The following is a 12,440-nucleotide window of genomic DNA, read 5'->3' on the forward strand; positions in this document are numbered from 1 at the left end:
TGTGCAGTTGTGCTCCTCATACAGACTGATGGTGCAGAAACACAGGGTGAAAACGGTTTCGGTGGTGGATCCATCTCCACATGGGGAAAAGGAACAGTAAAATAGCAAGGAAAATACAAGAAAACACACTGAAAGAATTGTGCTAACAGCAAAGGGGACGGAGGGAGGTGGTCGGAAAATTAAATCAACCCGGCTTATTTGTAGCGACATTTTTTGAGTCAATCAGCACACGGATTTCTCTTCATGTGCCTTAAACTGTGCAGTTTGTATTTTCATTGTAGATAGGTTTCTTCAGACGTCCAGTAAAGTGACAATAATGGAGAACTAGCTGACGCACCCCGTTGTGAAGACCCTCTGTAAGGTGATTACACGTTTCATTTTCAAGTCGCCTCCTTTACACGCAATTGCTTCCTCGACACTGAGAGAACATGAGAAATGGCTTCAATTTCAATGTGAAGCGCAGTTCAGGCTCTATGGCTTCACAACTCCCATCAATCAAATAAAATTGCAGTGAAGCGGTCTAAATAAGACTCTGAAGTACTGGGAAAGGCGATTATTTTGAGCGTGCCTCCCAGGGTCTGCTACGAGGCTGAAGTTGGCTTCTTATTCGCCAGCTTCTTATTCCCGTTTTTCGTTCCACCTTAAATGCTGCTGCTGTGATGTTATGTCGCCTTTCGCCTGTAGATGGCTCTCTTCGATCAGTACTAATCCGGCTGGAGTACTGTAGACATCTTCTCTTAAAGGGAATATCCAAATAAATAGCGACTGTCCAAATTATATTTTTGTATGGAATAGATTTCAGAAAATCGCAAACCAATTTTAAAAACTCACCACAACATGGACTTACACTGAGAAAAGGTGAATTCATTTTCTGCTTATTGCTACGGCCTTCCCCCCATTATGAAAATGTCTCACAGTTCTGACACCGATGTGTGAAAGACAATGTAACAGACTATCAAAATCCTGAAGTACAAGAAATTTTAATGCACCAGTTTTTTAAATATGACCCTCTGATCCTGGGATGTCAGAATACATTTCGAAAAAGTATGGCACAAATTGCACGAATTGCAATGGCACAAATTGTTGAGAATATTTGCCGATATTTGCAGGGGATACGAATGTTTTGCACATGTTGAACTACAACACGTAAAAATTGAGCTTCTTAGTCAATATCACCGGGATTGTCCAATAATGACGAACATCAGTAGCTTCAAGGAAACTTAGACTCGCACATGGAGTTTTATATTCGAATGGAGGGTGGGAGAATTAATTTATACTTTCGTTGCTCATTAGCTAAACTATTTTAAAAATATGACTCAGATTTGTTCGAGAAACTTCTAATCGCCTTAAAGAGAGTCTTCTTGAAGATGTGCACCAGCTAGCTCTCCACTGTCAATTGACAGTATTGAGAAGAAACTGTTCTCATACAACCAACATACAAATTACACATCTTAAGGAACAAATCCGTGTACTAAATAACATAAAACTGTCGCTGCAAATTATCACCAAGCTGTTTTATGTGTCTGACCACCTCTTTCCTACTTTGCAGCGAGCACAAATCTTTTTCTTTCTTCATCGCTATTTTACTGTCTCTTTCCCCCATGTGGACATGGATCCACAGCCGAAACTTTAGGTCAATTCCTGTTACTCTGTCTGATTGAAAGAGCTGTATTAAAGGCACTCCCATCTCTGCAGGAAAGTTATTGCTGCTCTCAACACAATATACTGCAGCCAAATATAGCGATACTGTCACTGCCTGTGGGCCACGTGTTCCTACTGTCAGTCTATTATGTCATGTTCATCCACACCCAGAAACATTACTGCTGGAGTTATATAGGCGCAGTCCATAGAGCAAGAATCTCTTAATCTCAGAACTGTGGGTTCAGCCCCCACATTGGGTCCCTCTGTGTCAATTTGATCCCCCAATCCTTCTAGCATGACCTGATGGCGTAACAGTGATACCCAGTACCCAGCGAAATTCAGCTTTCTTTCCACATCGGCCGAACAAGAGTTTGTCTAAATCGAGGGAGATCTGCTCACAAGCAAGTATTAAACACTTCAGCATTTACTGTTCGAATACCACACTTTGTCAAAACATTGCTGCTTCTTAAGCTAATAAGTAACGGTTTTTGAGCACGCATTGTATTGTTAATGCTTATATTAAAAAAGCATAAATTCACATAATGGAATTTTGATGGAACAAAGTAGTCCAGCCCCTTTACAACATTACATACCCACTGATTAAAGCTTAAAACTACAGCAGCAGGAGTAACAATAATGGCAACAACATGTTTGGAGTTCGGCATTTCATTTATTCTGCGGAAACATCGTATCGGAATGAACTGCCCGAGATAAAAGAGTAATTGCGGCTTCAGATCGTTTTTAAGGAGCATTGCTTTGTTCTGTTCATGCTGACTACACGCTTTAAATTTGTCATTTACTGCAAGCATTGCTTATCTGGGTTTTTCTGAAATTCCTCGCATTTGAGCCAGCACTAAAATATTTCATTCCCGTCGCTGAATACATCGTGGAAATGGTATTTGCAACCGAATGCTGTCACACATGAAACCTTTTTGTTATTCGGTTCTGAAGTTTGAAAATGAAAATAAAACGGGGGTCACCTCATAGGCTTGAAAGAAGTCCAAGCAGCATAAAAACCCGCAAATTCTCACAAAGGCTGCACCTTTCTTCTGCTGCTTTTATAAATCAGCCTTAAACATTTGAATGCATACATTACTGCTGCTAACCACATTCACGTGTTTACAAAGCTTTTTTCTGTCCGTTATGTTTTTGCTAAATAGTTTCTCCGTTTCCCTCGTACTGTGATTGTCAGCGAGCACAACAAGACTGAAACAGTGTAAAGGCAGGTAAAAAAGACAGGGTAAAACGCCTGATTGTCGGGAGTGGGATTTGAACCCGTGCCTCTATTTGGAGAGCGAAACACAAAGCTTAAAAGACACAAATCTGAATTTGCTGTTTTTAACCGCTCGACTATCCTGAACAAATGTGTGCTGCTTGCACTAGTTGCATGCGATTTTCCGTAACTTTAGGACGATTGATACGACTGGACCAACACAATTTGTGGCGTTTAGCATGATAGGACTTTCGGAGACACAGGCCACACACTCACAGCCCACTCAGTATTGATGGAACGGAAGTGGAAACAGTCACCAGCTTTAGGTTTTTGGGAATTCACATCTCTAAAGATCTAACCTGGACTGTGAACACTGACTCTATCATGAAGAAGGCTCAGCAGCGCCTTTATTTCTTGAGGTGCCTCAAGCGATGGGGGATGCCAATACATGTGTTGGTGAACTTCTACCGCTGCACTATCGAGAGCGTCCTCACCAACGGGATCACCGTGTGGTATGGCAACACCTCTTCGCGAGAAAGAAAGGCACTGCAGAGAATGGTCAATATGGCCCAGAAGATCATCGGCTGCGGTCTCACCAAGATTAAACAGCTCTATGAGGACCGCTGCCGTGGTAGAATTCTGGCCATCACAGAGGACAGTCACCACCCAGGGCATGAGCTCTTCACCCCACTGCCCTTAGGCAAGAGATATAAGAGCATACGGACAATTACCACTAGATTCTTCAACAGCTTCTATCCACAAGCAGTGAGACTGGCAAACACATTTCGCCATCCCCCTCGGACCACACCTACACCATCACCATCTACGTCATTGTAATTTATTAATTGTACATCTCCAGTCATTGTTTACACGTCTGTATTGTTTACATTCAAACTGTCTGCATGTTTACTTGCACATTGTCTATTGTTTGTTTGTACATTGTCTTGATGCACTGTTTGCACTTTGTTTTGTTTTTTACACTTGTTTTATAATCGAGAGACTTTCTGTAAGTAAGAATTCCATTGTACCAGTACCGGTTACATATGGCAATAAAGTTCAAGTTCAAGTTCGATATGGAAAATGGTACCGTTGCATTCGGGTCCGGACTACCAGACTCAGAAACAGTTTTTGCCCCGCACTATCAAACTATTAAACTCCCAGCCTCTCTCACTCTCTCCTCACCTCTCACCTATGATCTGAACCTCACAGTGCCTTCTTTCTTACCAAAAACCCAAACACACATTGAAAATCTACCTCTACCATACATGTCAAAAGCTCACTCCCCATCATTTCTATCCCTTTATTTCATTCTTTTGATGCATGTTTTTGCACATAACCTGTTACCTTTTTGTTGTTTTGCACACTGCCTGTTGTTGTTTTTTGCACATCGGCTGTTGTCTCTGTCTTTCTTTTGTTATACAATTGTATTGTTGTTGTGTTTTTTTCTTTGTACTACTTATGTCCGAGAGCTAGCTAAATAGCATTTCGTTATACCATATACCTGTGTATGAGTATAATGACAATAAACTTGAACTTGAACTTTAAACTTGAACTTGACTTAGTCTTGCAGGCAGTATATTATTTTATCGTTTACTCATTTAAAAAAACATGGTCTTTTCGTACCTAAGTCAGATTTTCAGTGCTTTCGAACGTTACTTCCAACCTGGACTGGCAGCTCACCCGATCTGTTTGTGATCAGACCATGGAGTGGGGGACTGTACCAAGCGCACGTTCCTTCCCAATGCTGAGGCGATCATTCGAAAGATGGGTGTGAAGAGGGACAAGCTTTGTTGACTAAAAAACAAGGCAGGATATGCATGAATTCTAATCACAGGCGACAGTTATGCTCTCTTACTATTGAGACTCCTACATTTTTTTTGAAGACTTTGAAACTAAAGGTAAGCGGAGACAAACGAAACAGGTACAGGTGGGGATTGAACCCACAATCTTCGGTTTACAAGACTGACACCTTACCACTTGGCCACCTTGCCTTCAAATAAACAGGAGAATAATGTTGTTCAAATTATTTTTTTCTGAACCTGGTTTACATCGCCTGGAGGCAGCAACAACAATAAAAGGGATACTTAACAAGGAGATGCGCTGTAGCAGTGCGACTCCGACAGATGCTCCTGAAGAGACTGGAGGTTTAAGCCAGCTCCTTAGAGCGCTCGGCAGTGTTACTCTCAACAGCGGCTCTTCAGCTCTTGTTGTTTGAGCTAGTGGTTTTATAACGCGTGGAAACGACCGCAACTTCGTTTTCTGAGATACTTTCTCTCACGTGGTGAAATCTCGACCTCTTTGGCATCTCTGGCTATAGTTTTTCTGTAGAGCACCTCTGCTTATAGTGCCATTGAAGTCATTTTATTTTTACAGGAAGACGCATTCCCTAACGATCTCTCCTGTTTTAGAAATGCTTCATAAGGCATGTTTGATTCAACGGACAAACAGTATACTAATTGTACAATGCAGATCTATGCGGCATTCGTACTGGATTTGACTGGGATTCTGAAATACGTCTTGAAAAGGTATTCAGATTTTCTTGAACCTATAATAAAAACACAGACACAAATCTCCCTAGCTTCCAATCTCTTGCTGTCCTTAAACTCGGACGTGATGTTCTGCAGACGTGCAGTGTCCCTTTACTCTCGTTGTTTTCAAAACGACCTCCGTTGTCAGGCGCAGTTAAAGTGGAACTGGCCTGACCGCACAGGAAAGTACAGAATGATAAAATGTTTCTACGGCTCAAAATGTCCCTTTAGACCCTCGTCATGTCTCTGTGAGGAACGGGTAGGTAGAGAGGTTTAACAGATGCTCATGATGTTTCACATGGGGTGTTACCTATTGTAGTGTTTCAAAAGATGTGTTAGCGGACCACAGATTATCTTGAAAAGATTTGGGTTTGCACTGGCTGGGATTCAACCTGACTCAATTATTTGGAAGGCGCCTGTACCACCAACGCACTTCCGAGAAGCACCTACAAATTAACACAATCCTCTCTCTCACCTACAAAGTTATGGAGACACAGACGTCCAATGAAAGCTCAAGGCTCAAATCATTTGTTGTGATATCATTTTAATTAATATTAGCTTTGATAATGTGTCATTTTTGCCACTTAAAGGTAAAGTCTGCTCCTTTTCTCCTGGTATAGAAAGAACGTGTTCCATCTTTGTTTAAAAACACCACTAAAAGTAAATTATTCAGCTCCACCGCCTGTGAGCATTGACAAGACATCTCAAAAGGACATATTAAATAAGAACACGATCCTTCCTGTTACCATTCCTGTGGTTGGGGCGTTGTTTCACCCTTTTGCATTAAATCATCAGTACTGCTGTTTTTCCATGGATAGTTTAATCAAGAGCATTTAAAGGTTGCAAAAAGCTTTCAAATAAAATAGAATTGAAAGACAGTCGAGTAAGGAGGTAGAAAAAAAGCACTCCCCCGTCTGGGAATCAACCACCGTCGCCCATGTAACTGGATGCAAAAATAACAGATTAATTTGTGCCCAGTCTCTTGAAGCTTCGATGCGATTATTTTTCCTTCCTTATTTCTTCATTCCTATGAATTTACTCTGTAGTAGAAGAAACGCGAAAGTGGGAAACTGCAGGCATTCTTCATGAGTGGTGTAATCAGTGAGCATTTGCATCTCTAAGTCTGTTCCATAAACTTTGCCATCTGGGATGTAGCTCAGTGGTAGAGCGCATGCTTTGCATGTATTAGGTCACGGGTTCAATCCCTGGTATCTCCAGGTGCTTTTATATTAGAGTACTCACATCGCAATCTTCTGTTGAGTGAGAACTCTTTGCTCGTGTTCAGAGAGAGCCAGGTTTACAAAATTAAATGCAGGCACAATCGACGTGCTGCAGAGTTGCGCTGCTATTTTAAATGTACCTCTTTTAGTTCTGTTAAATCCTAAATTATTTGAACTAATAATTTAGTTCAAAGTCAGGAAATCCAGAGATTGCTTCACACTTGTCGTGGCTGTTGCAGAAAACACCTGTTGAATCTCACCCGGGATTTCTTGATTGATCATTCAGCGAGCGAATCCTCCTTCTGAACTCCGCACTAAACTGAAAGCTTCACGAACTCCTCACTCCGTGTCCTGTACTGCTCTCGTGTAGATGTGAAGCACAGCCGTAAACACACCTTGAACTTTTTCCGTTTGTTAAGGAAAATGCAAAAGAGCATGACAAGTATTGATCGTATAAAATATCCATGGCACAACTCGAGAAAGTACTGAAGGACTACACATCGACTTTTGATGATTACAAGAGATTCAAGAAACACAATCGTCGGCAGCTGGGTTTGGATCCTGAACTCTAGAGTTAAAAGAACATAAGCGACGGATATGACCTATAAACTCTCTTAATTGTCTTATAGTTTATGAAATAAAACAATTTTTTAATGAATTCTAACTGTTGATAGACGATTTATTGAATTTTAACAAAATCACAATTACAAACTTTTTCGGTTAAACTGTTATTCACATGCTCTAACGTAAATAAACGTTAGTGTCTTCCGGTGTGTGAGTCAATTTCTCCAAAAAAATATTTGTTAGTCTGGCGGGAGGCTGTGCAAGGTGTTAAGAAATAGAATTTCTAAAAGACAGGCTCCCTAAGCTTAACATCAAGGCTGTTTTCTCTACAGAAATGCTCTTTAAATTTCAGCACTGTTGCAACTCCCTTTATAAAGGGTGTGCACACGTATACAACCAAGGCATTGAAAGTTTTTTTTTTAAATTATTGTTCCAAAAAATGTTCCATTTGTTTTCTTTTTAATGTTGTTGATTAAAAGATTTTATTAAATGTGAAAAAAATCTGAATGTGAAAAAAGGTCAAAATGCTATTGAAAAAAATCAGTAATGTGAGGAAAGATGGACTGTGGGAGCCCCTTAACTACCCATGTCATGCTGTATTTCTCACTCATTCTACTGGGAATGGTACACGTGACTTGTGAGGATCCCAACAGTGTTGACTTTTTTTCGGAGCCCGGATAGCTCAGTCGGTAGCTCAGACTTTTAATCTGAGGGCCCAGGGTTCAAGTCCCTGTTCGGGCGGTTGTGCTATTCATAAGTCTATTGTGAATGTCATTCTAAGTAGTCTTTTATCTTTCACTCTTCTAGCTGTACTGTGGTTATTTTAAATGTCCATTACTTGTATTTACAGTAGTGTATTTAGTGTTTCATTTCACAAACCGAAAATGTTCAAGTAGATCTTGTCACTCTACTCCACGTTGATCTCCACGTTAAGAGATCAACTTGTGGAAAAATGTGCACATAAGAGACTATAAATTGCTGCAGGAGGAAGGGCTGACTTTAAAAAGAGCTCTTACAGTCGCTAGAATTCATGAAGCAGCTCAAGCAGAATCAAGAATGCTTTCTGACCACAGTGACAAAGTGACACTGAACGGGGCGCTCGCTCAAACTTTACAAACAAAAGCCGAGCAGCAGGACACAGTCATGCTAGAGAAATAGAAGAACAGGGGACGGCTGACATTACATGTTACAGGTGCGGACTAACAACTCACAAAGCAGATGAATGCGGAGCGTGAACAGCAAAATGTCTACACTGCAAGAAAACAGGACATTGTGCACATGTCTGCAGAACATCACGTCCAAGTTTAAGGACAAGTATACCTTTTACTGTTTTTGCTGCATCCAGGCGATGTGAACCAGATTCAGAAAAAAATAATTTGAACAACCTTATTCCCATGCTTACTCAAAAGCGCGTTGGCCAAGTGGTAAGGTGTCGGTCTTGTAAACCGAAGAGCGTGGGTTCAAACCCCACTTGTGCCTGTTTCATTTGTCACCACTTTCCTTTAGTTTCAAAGTCTTAAAAAAACTCGCAATGTAGGGATCTCAATAGTAAGAGAGCATAACTGTCGCCAGTGATTAGTATTCGTGCATATCCTGCCTTCTTTTTTTAGTCGACAAAGCTTGTCCCTCTTCACACCCATCTTCTGAATGATCGCCTCAGCATTGGGAAGGAACCTGCGCTTGGTACAGCCCCCGACTCCATGGTCTGATCACAAACAGATCTGGTAAGCCGTCAGTCCAGGTTGGAAGTAACGTTCGAAAGCACTAAAAATCTGACTTAGGAACGAGAAGACCATGGTTTTTTTATATGATATATAATATACTGCCTGCAAGACTATGTCAAGTTCAAGTTCAAATTCAAGTTAAAAGTTCAAGTTCAAGTTTATTGTCATTATACTCATACGCAGGTACATGGAATAACGAAATGGTATTTAGCTAGCTCTCGGACATAAGTAGTACAAAGAAAAAAACACAACAACAATACAATTGTATAACAAAAGAAAGAGACAACAGCCGATGTGCAAAAAACAACAACAGGCAGTGTGCAAAACAACAAAAAGGTAACAGGTTATGTGCAAAAACATGCATCAAAAGAATGAAATAAAGGGATAGAAATGATGGGGAGTGAGCTTTTGACATGTATGGTAGAGATAGATTTTCAATGTGTGTTTGGGTTTTTGGTAAGAAAGAAGGCACTGTGAGGTTCAGATCATAGGTGAGAGGTGAGGAGAGAGTGAGAGAGGCTGGGAGTTTAATAGTTTGATATTGCGGGGGTAAAGACTGTTTCTGGGTCTGGTAGTCCGGACCCGAATGCTCCAGTACCGTTTTACATGTCATGCTAAACGCCATAAATTGTGTTCGTCCAGTCATATCAATCGTTCTAAAGTTACGGAAAATCGGATGCGATTGGTACAATCAGCACGCATTTTTCAGAATAGCCAAGCGGTTTAAAACAGCAAATTCACAGCTTTGTGTCTTTTAAGCTTTGTGTTTCGCTCTCCAAATAGAGGCACGGGTTCAAATCCCACTCCCGACAGTCAGGCGTTTTACCCTGACTTTTTTATCTGTCTTTACACTGTTTCAGTGTTGTTGTGCTCGCTGACAATCACAGTACGAGGAAAACGGAGAAACTGCTTAGCAAAAACATAACGGACAGAAAAAAGCTTCGTAAACACGTGAATGTGATTAGCAGCAGTAAGGTATGCATTCAAATGTTTAAGGCTGATTTAAAAAAGCAGCAGAAGAAAGGTGCAGCACAATGCAGCACAATTTGTGAGAATTCGCGGGTTTTTATGCTGCTTGGAGTTCTTTCAAGCCTATGAGGTGACCCCCGTTTTATTTTCATTTTCAAACTTCAGAACCGAAAAACAAAAAGGTTTCATGTGTGACAGCATTCCGCTGTAAATACCGTTTCCACTATGTATTCAGCGACGGGAATGAAATATTTTAGTGCTGGCTCTGCTTTAAAAAAAACACTATTGTTCCAACCCCCAAAAATACAAAAGTGGCATGCCTGAATGATTACCGCCCAGTAGCATTAACATCTGTGGTGATGAAATGCCTGGAGAAGCTGGTGTTGTCACACATCAACTCCTCCATCACAGAGTCCCTGGACCCCCTGCAGTTCGCCTACCAGAGCAACAGATCAGTGGATGATGCTGTCTCCCTGGCTCTGCATACAGCCTTGGAACACCTGGACACTAAGAACTCGTATGTGAGAATGCTGTTTTTGGACTACAGTTCAGCATTCAATTCCATCATACCCAGTCAACTGGTGACAAAGCTCAGGGGATTAGGTCTGTGCAACTCTGTCTGCAACTGGCTGCTGGACTTTCTTATCGAGAGACCACAGGTGGTGCGGATAGGCAATAAAACATCAACACCACTCACCCTGAGCACTGGAACCCCACAAGGCTGCTATCTGAGTCCAAGGTTGTACTCCCTATTTACTCACGACTGCACAGCAAGACACAGCAACAACCACATCATTAAGTTTGCCGATGACACCACTATAATAGGACTGATCAGTGATGATGACGAGTCCACTTACAGGGATGAAGTTGTACAGCTGCTTAGGTGGTGTCATAGCAATAACCTGGACTTGAACATAAAGAAAACGAAAGAGCTAATAGTGGACTTTCGGAGACACAGGCCACACACTCACAGCCCACTCAGTATTGATGGAACGGAAGTGGAAACAGTCACCAGCTTTAGGTTTTTGGGAATTCACATCTCTAAAGATCTAACCTGGACTGTGAACACTGACTCTATCATGAAGAAGGCTCAGCAGCGCCTTTATTTCTTGAGGTGCCTCAAGCGATGGGGGATGCCAATACATGTGTTGGTGAACTTCTACCGCTGCACTATCGAGAGCGTCCTCACCAACGGGATCACCGTGTGGTATGGCAACACCTCTTCGCGAGAAAGAAAGGCACTGCAGAGAATGGTAAATATGGCCCAGAAGATCATCGACTGCAGTCTCACCGAGATTAAACAGCTCTATGAGGACCGCTGCCGTGGTAGAATTCTGGCCATCACAGAGGACAGTCACCACCCAGGGCATGAGCTCTTCACCCCACTGCCCTCAGACAAGAGATATAAGAGCATACGGACAATTACCACTAGATTCTTCAACAGCTTCTATCCACAAGCAGTGAGACTGGCGAACACATTAAGCCATCCCCCTTGGACCACACCTACACCATCACCATCTACCTCTTTATGATTTCTTATCTATTGCACATCTCCAGTCATTGTTTACACGTCTGTATTGTTTATATTCAAACTGTCTGCATGTTTACTTGCACATTGTCTATTGTTTGTTTGTACATTGTCTTGATGCACTGTTTGCACTTTGTTTTGTTTTTTTTACACTTGTTTTACAATTGAGAGACTTTCTGTAAGTAAGAATTCCATTGTACCAGCACCGGTTACATATGGCAATAAAGTTCAAGTCAAGTCAAATGCGAGGAATTTCAGAAAAATCTGGAAAAGCAATGCTTGCAGTAAATGACAAATTTAAAGCGTGTAGTCAGCATGAACAGAACAACGCAATGCTCTGGAAAATATGATCTGAAGCCGCAATTACTCTTTTATCTTGGGCAGTTCATTCCGATACGATGTTTCCGCAGAATAAATGAAATGCCGAACTCCAAACATGTTCTTGCCATTATTATTACTCCTGCTACTGTAGTTTTAAGCTTTAATCAGTGGGTATGTAATGTTGTAAAGGGGCTGGACTACTTTGTTCAGTCCAAATTCCATTATGTGAATTTATGCTTTTTTAATATAAGCATTAACAATACAATGCGTGCTCAAAAACCGTTACTTATTAGCTTAAGAAGCGGCAGTGTTTTGACAAAGTGCGGTATTCAAACAGTAAATGCTGAAGTGTTTAATACTTGATTGAGAGCAGATCTCCCTCGATTTAGACAAACTTTTGTTCGGCCGATGATTTCAGATCAAAATCTGAATCAAGTGGAAAGAAAGCTGAATTACACTGGGTACTGGGTATCACTGTTACACCATCAGGTCATGCTAGGAGGATTTGGGGGATCAAACTGACACAGAGGGACCCAATGTGGGGACTGAACCCACAGTTCTGAGATTAAGAGATTCATGCTCTATCAACAGCACCTATAACTCTTGTGCTACAGCAGTAATGTTTATGGGTGTGGATGAACATGACATAATAGGCTGACAGCAGGAACACGTGGCCCACAGGCAGTGACAGTATCGCTATCACATTTGGCTGCAGTATATTGTGTTGAGAGC

At 41.4% G+C, this 12,440-nt stretch overlaps 1 non-coding gene across 1 annotated transcript; it reads left to right on the plus strand.

Moving 5' to 3' along the window:
• The first annotated feature begins 8,573 nt into the window (after positions 1–8,573).
• Positions 8,574–8,645, plus strand: trnat-ugu (transfer RNA threonine (anticodon UGU)). The gene has a single exon. It is a non-coding gene; the product is annotated as a tRNA-Thr (tRNA).
• The last annotated feature ends 3,795 nt before the right edge of the window (positions 8,646–12,440 follow it).

This window comes from Lepisosteus oculatus, chromosome 14, assembly GCF_040954835.1.
Source record: "Lepisosteus oculatus isolate fLepOcu1 chromosome 14, fLepOcu1.hap2, whole genome shotgun sequence".
NCBI classification, from domain to species: Eukaryota; Metazoa; Chordata; class Actinopteri; order Semionotiformes; family Lepisosteidae; genus Lepisosteus; species Lepisosteus oculatus.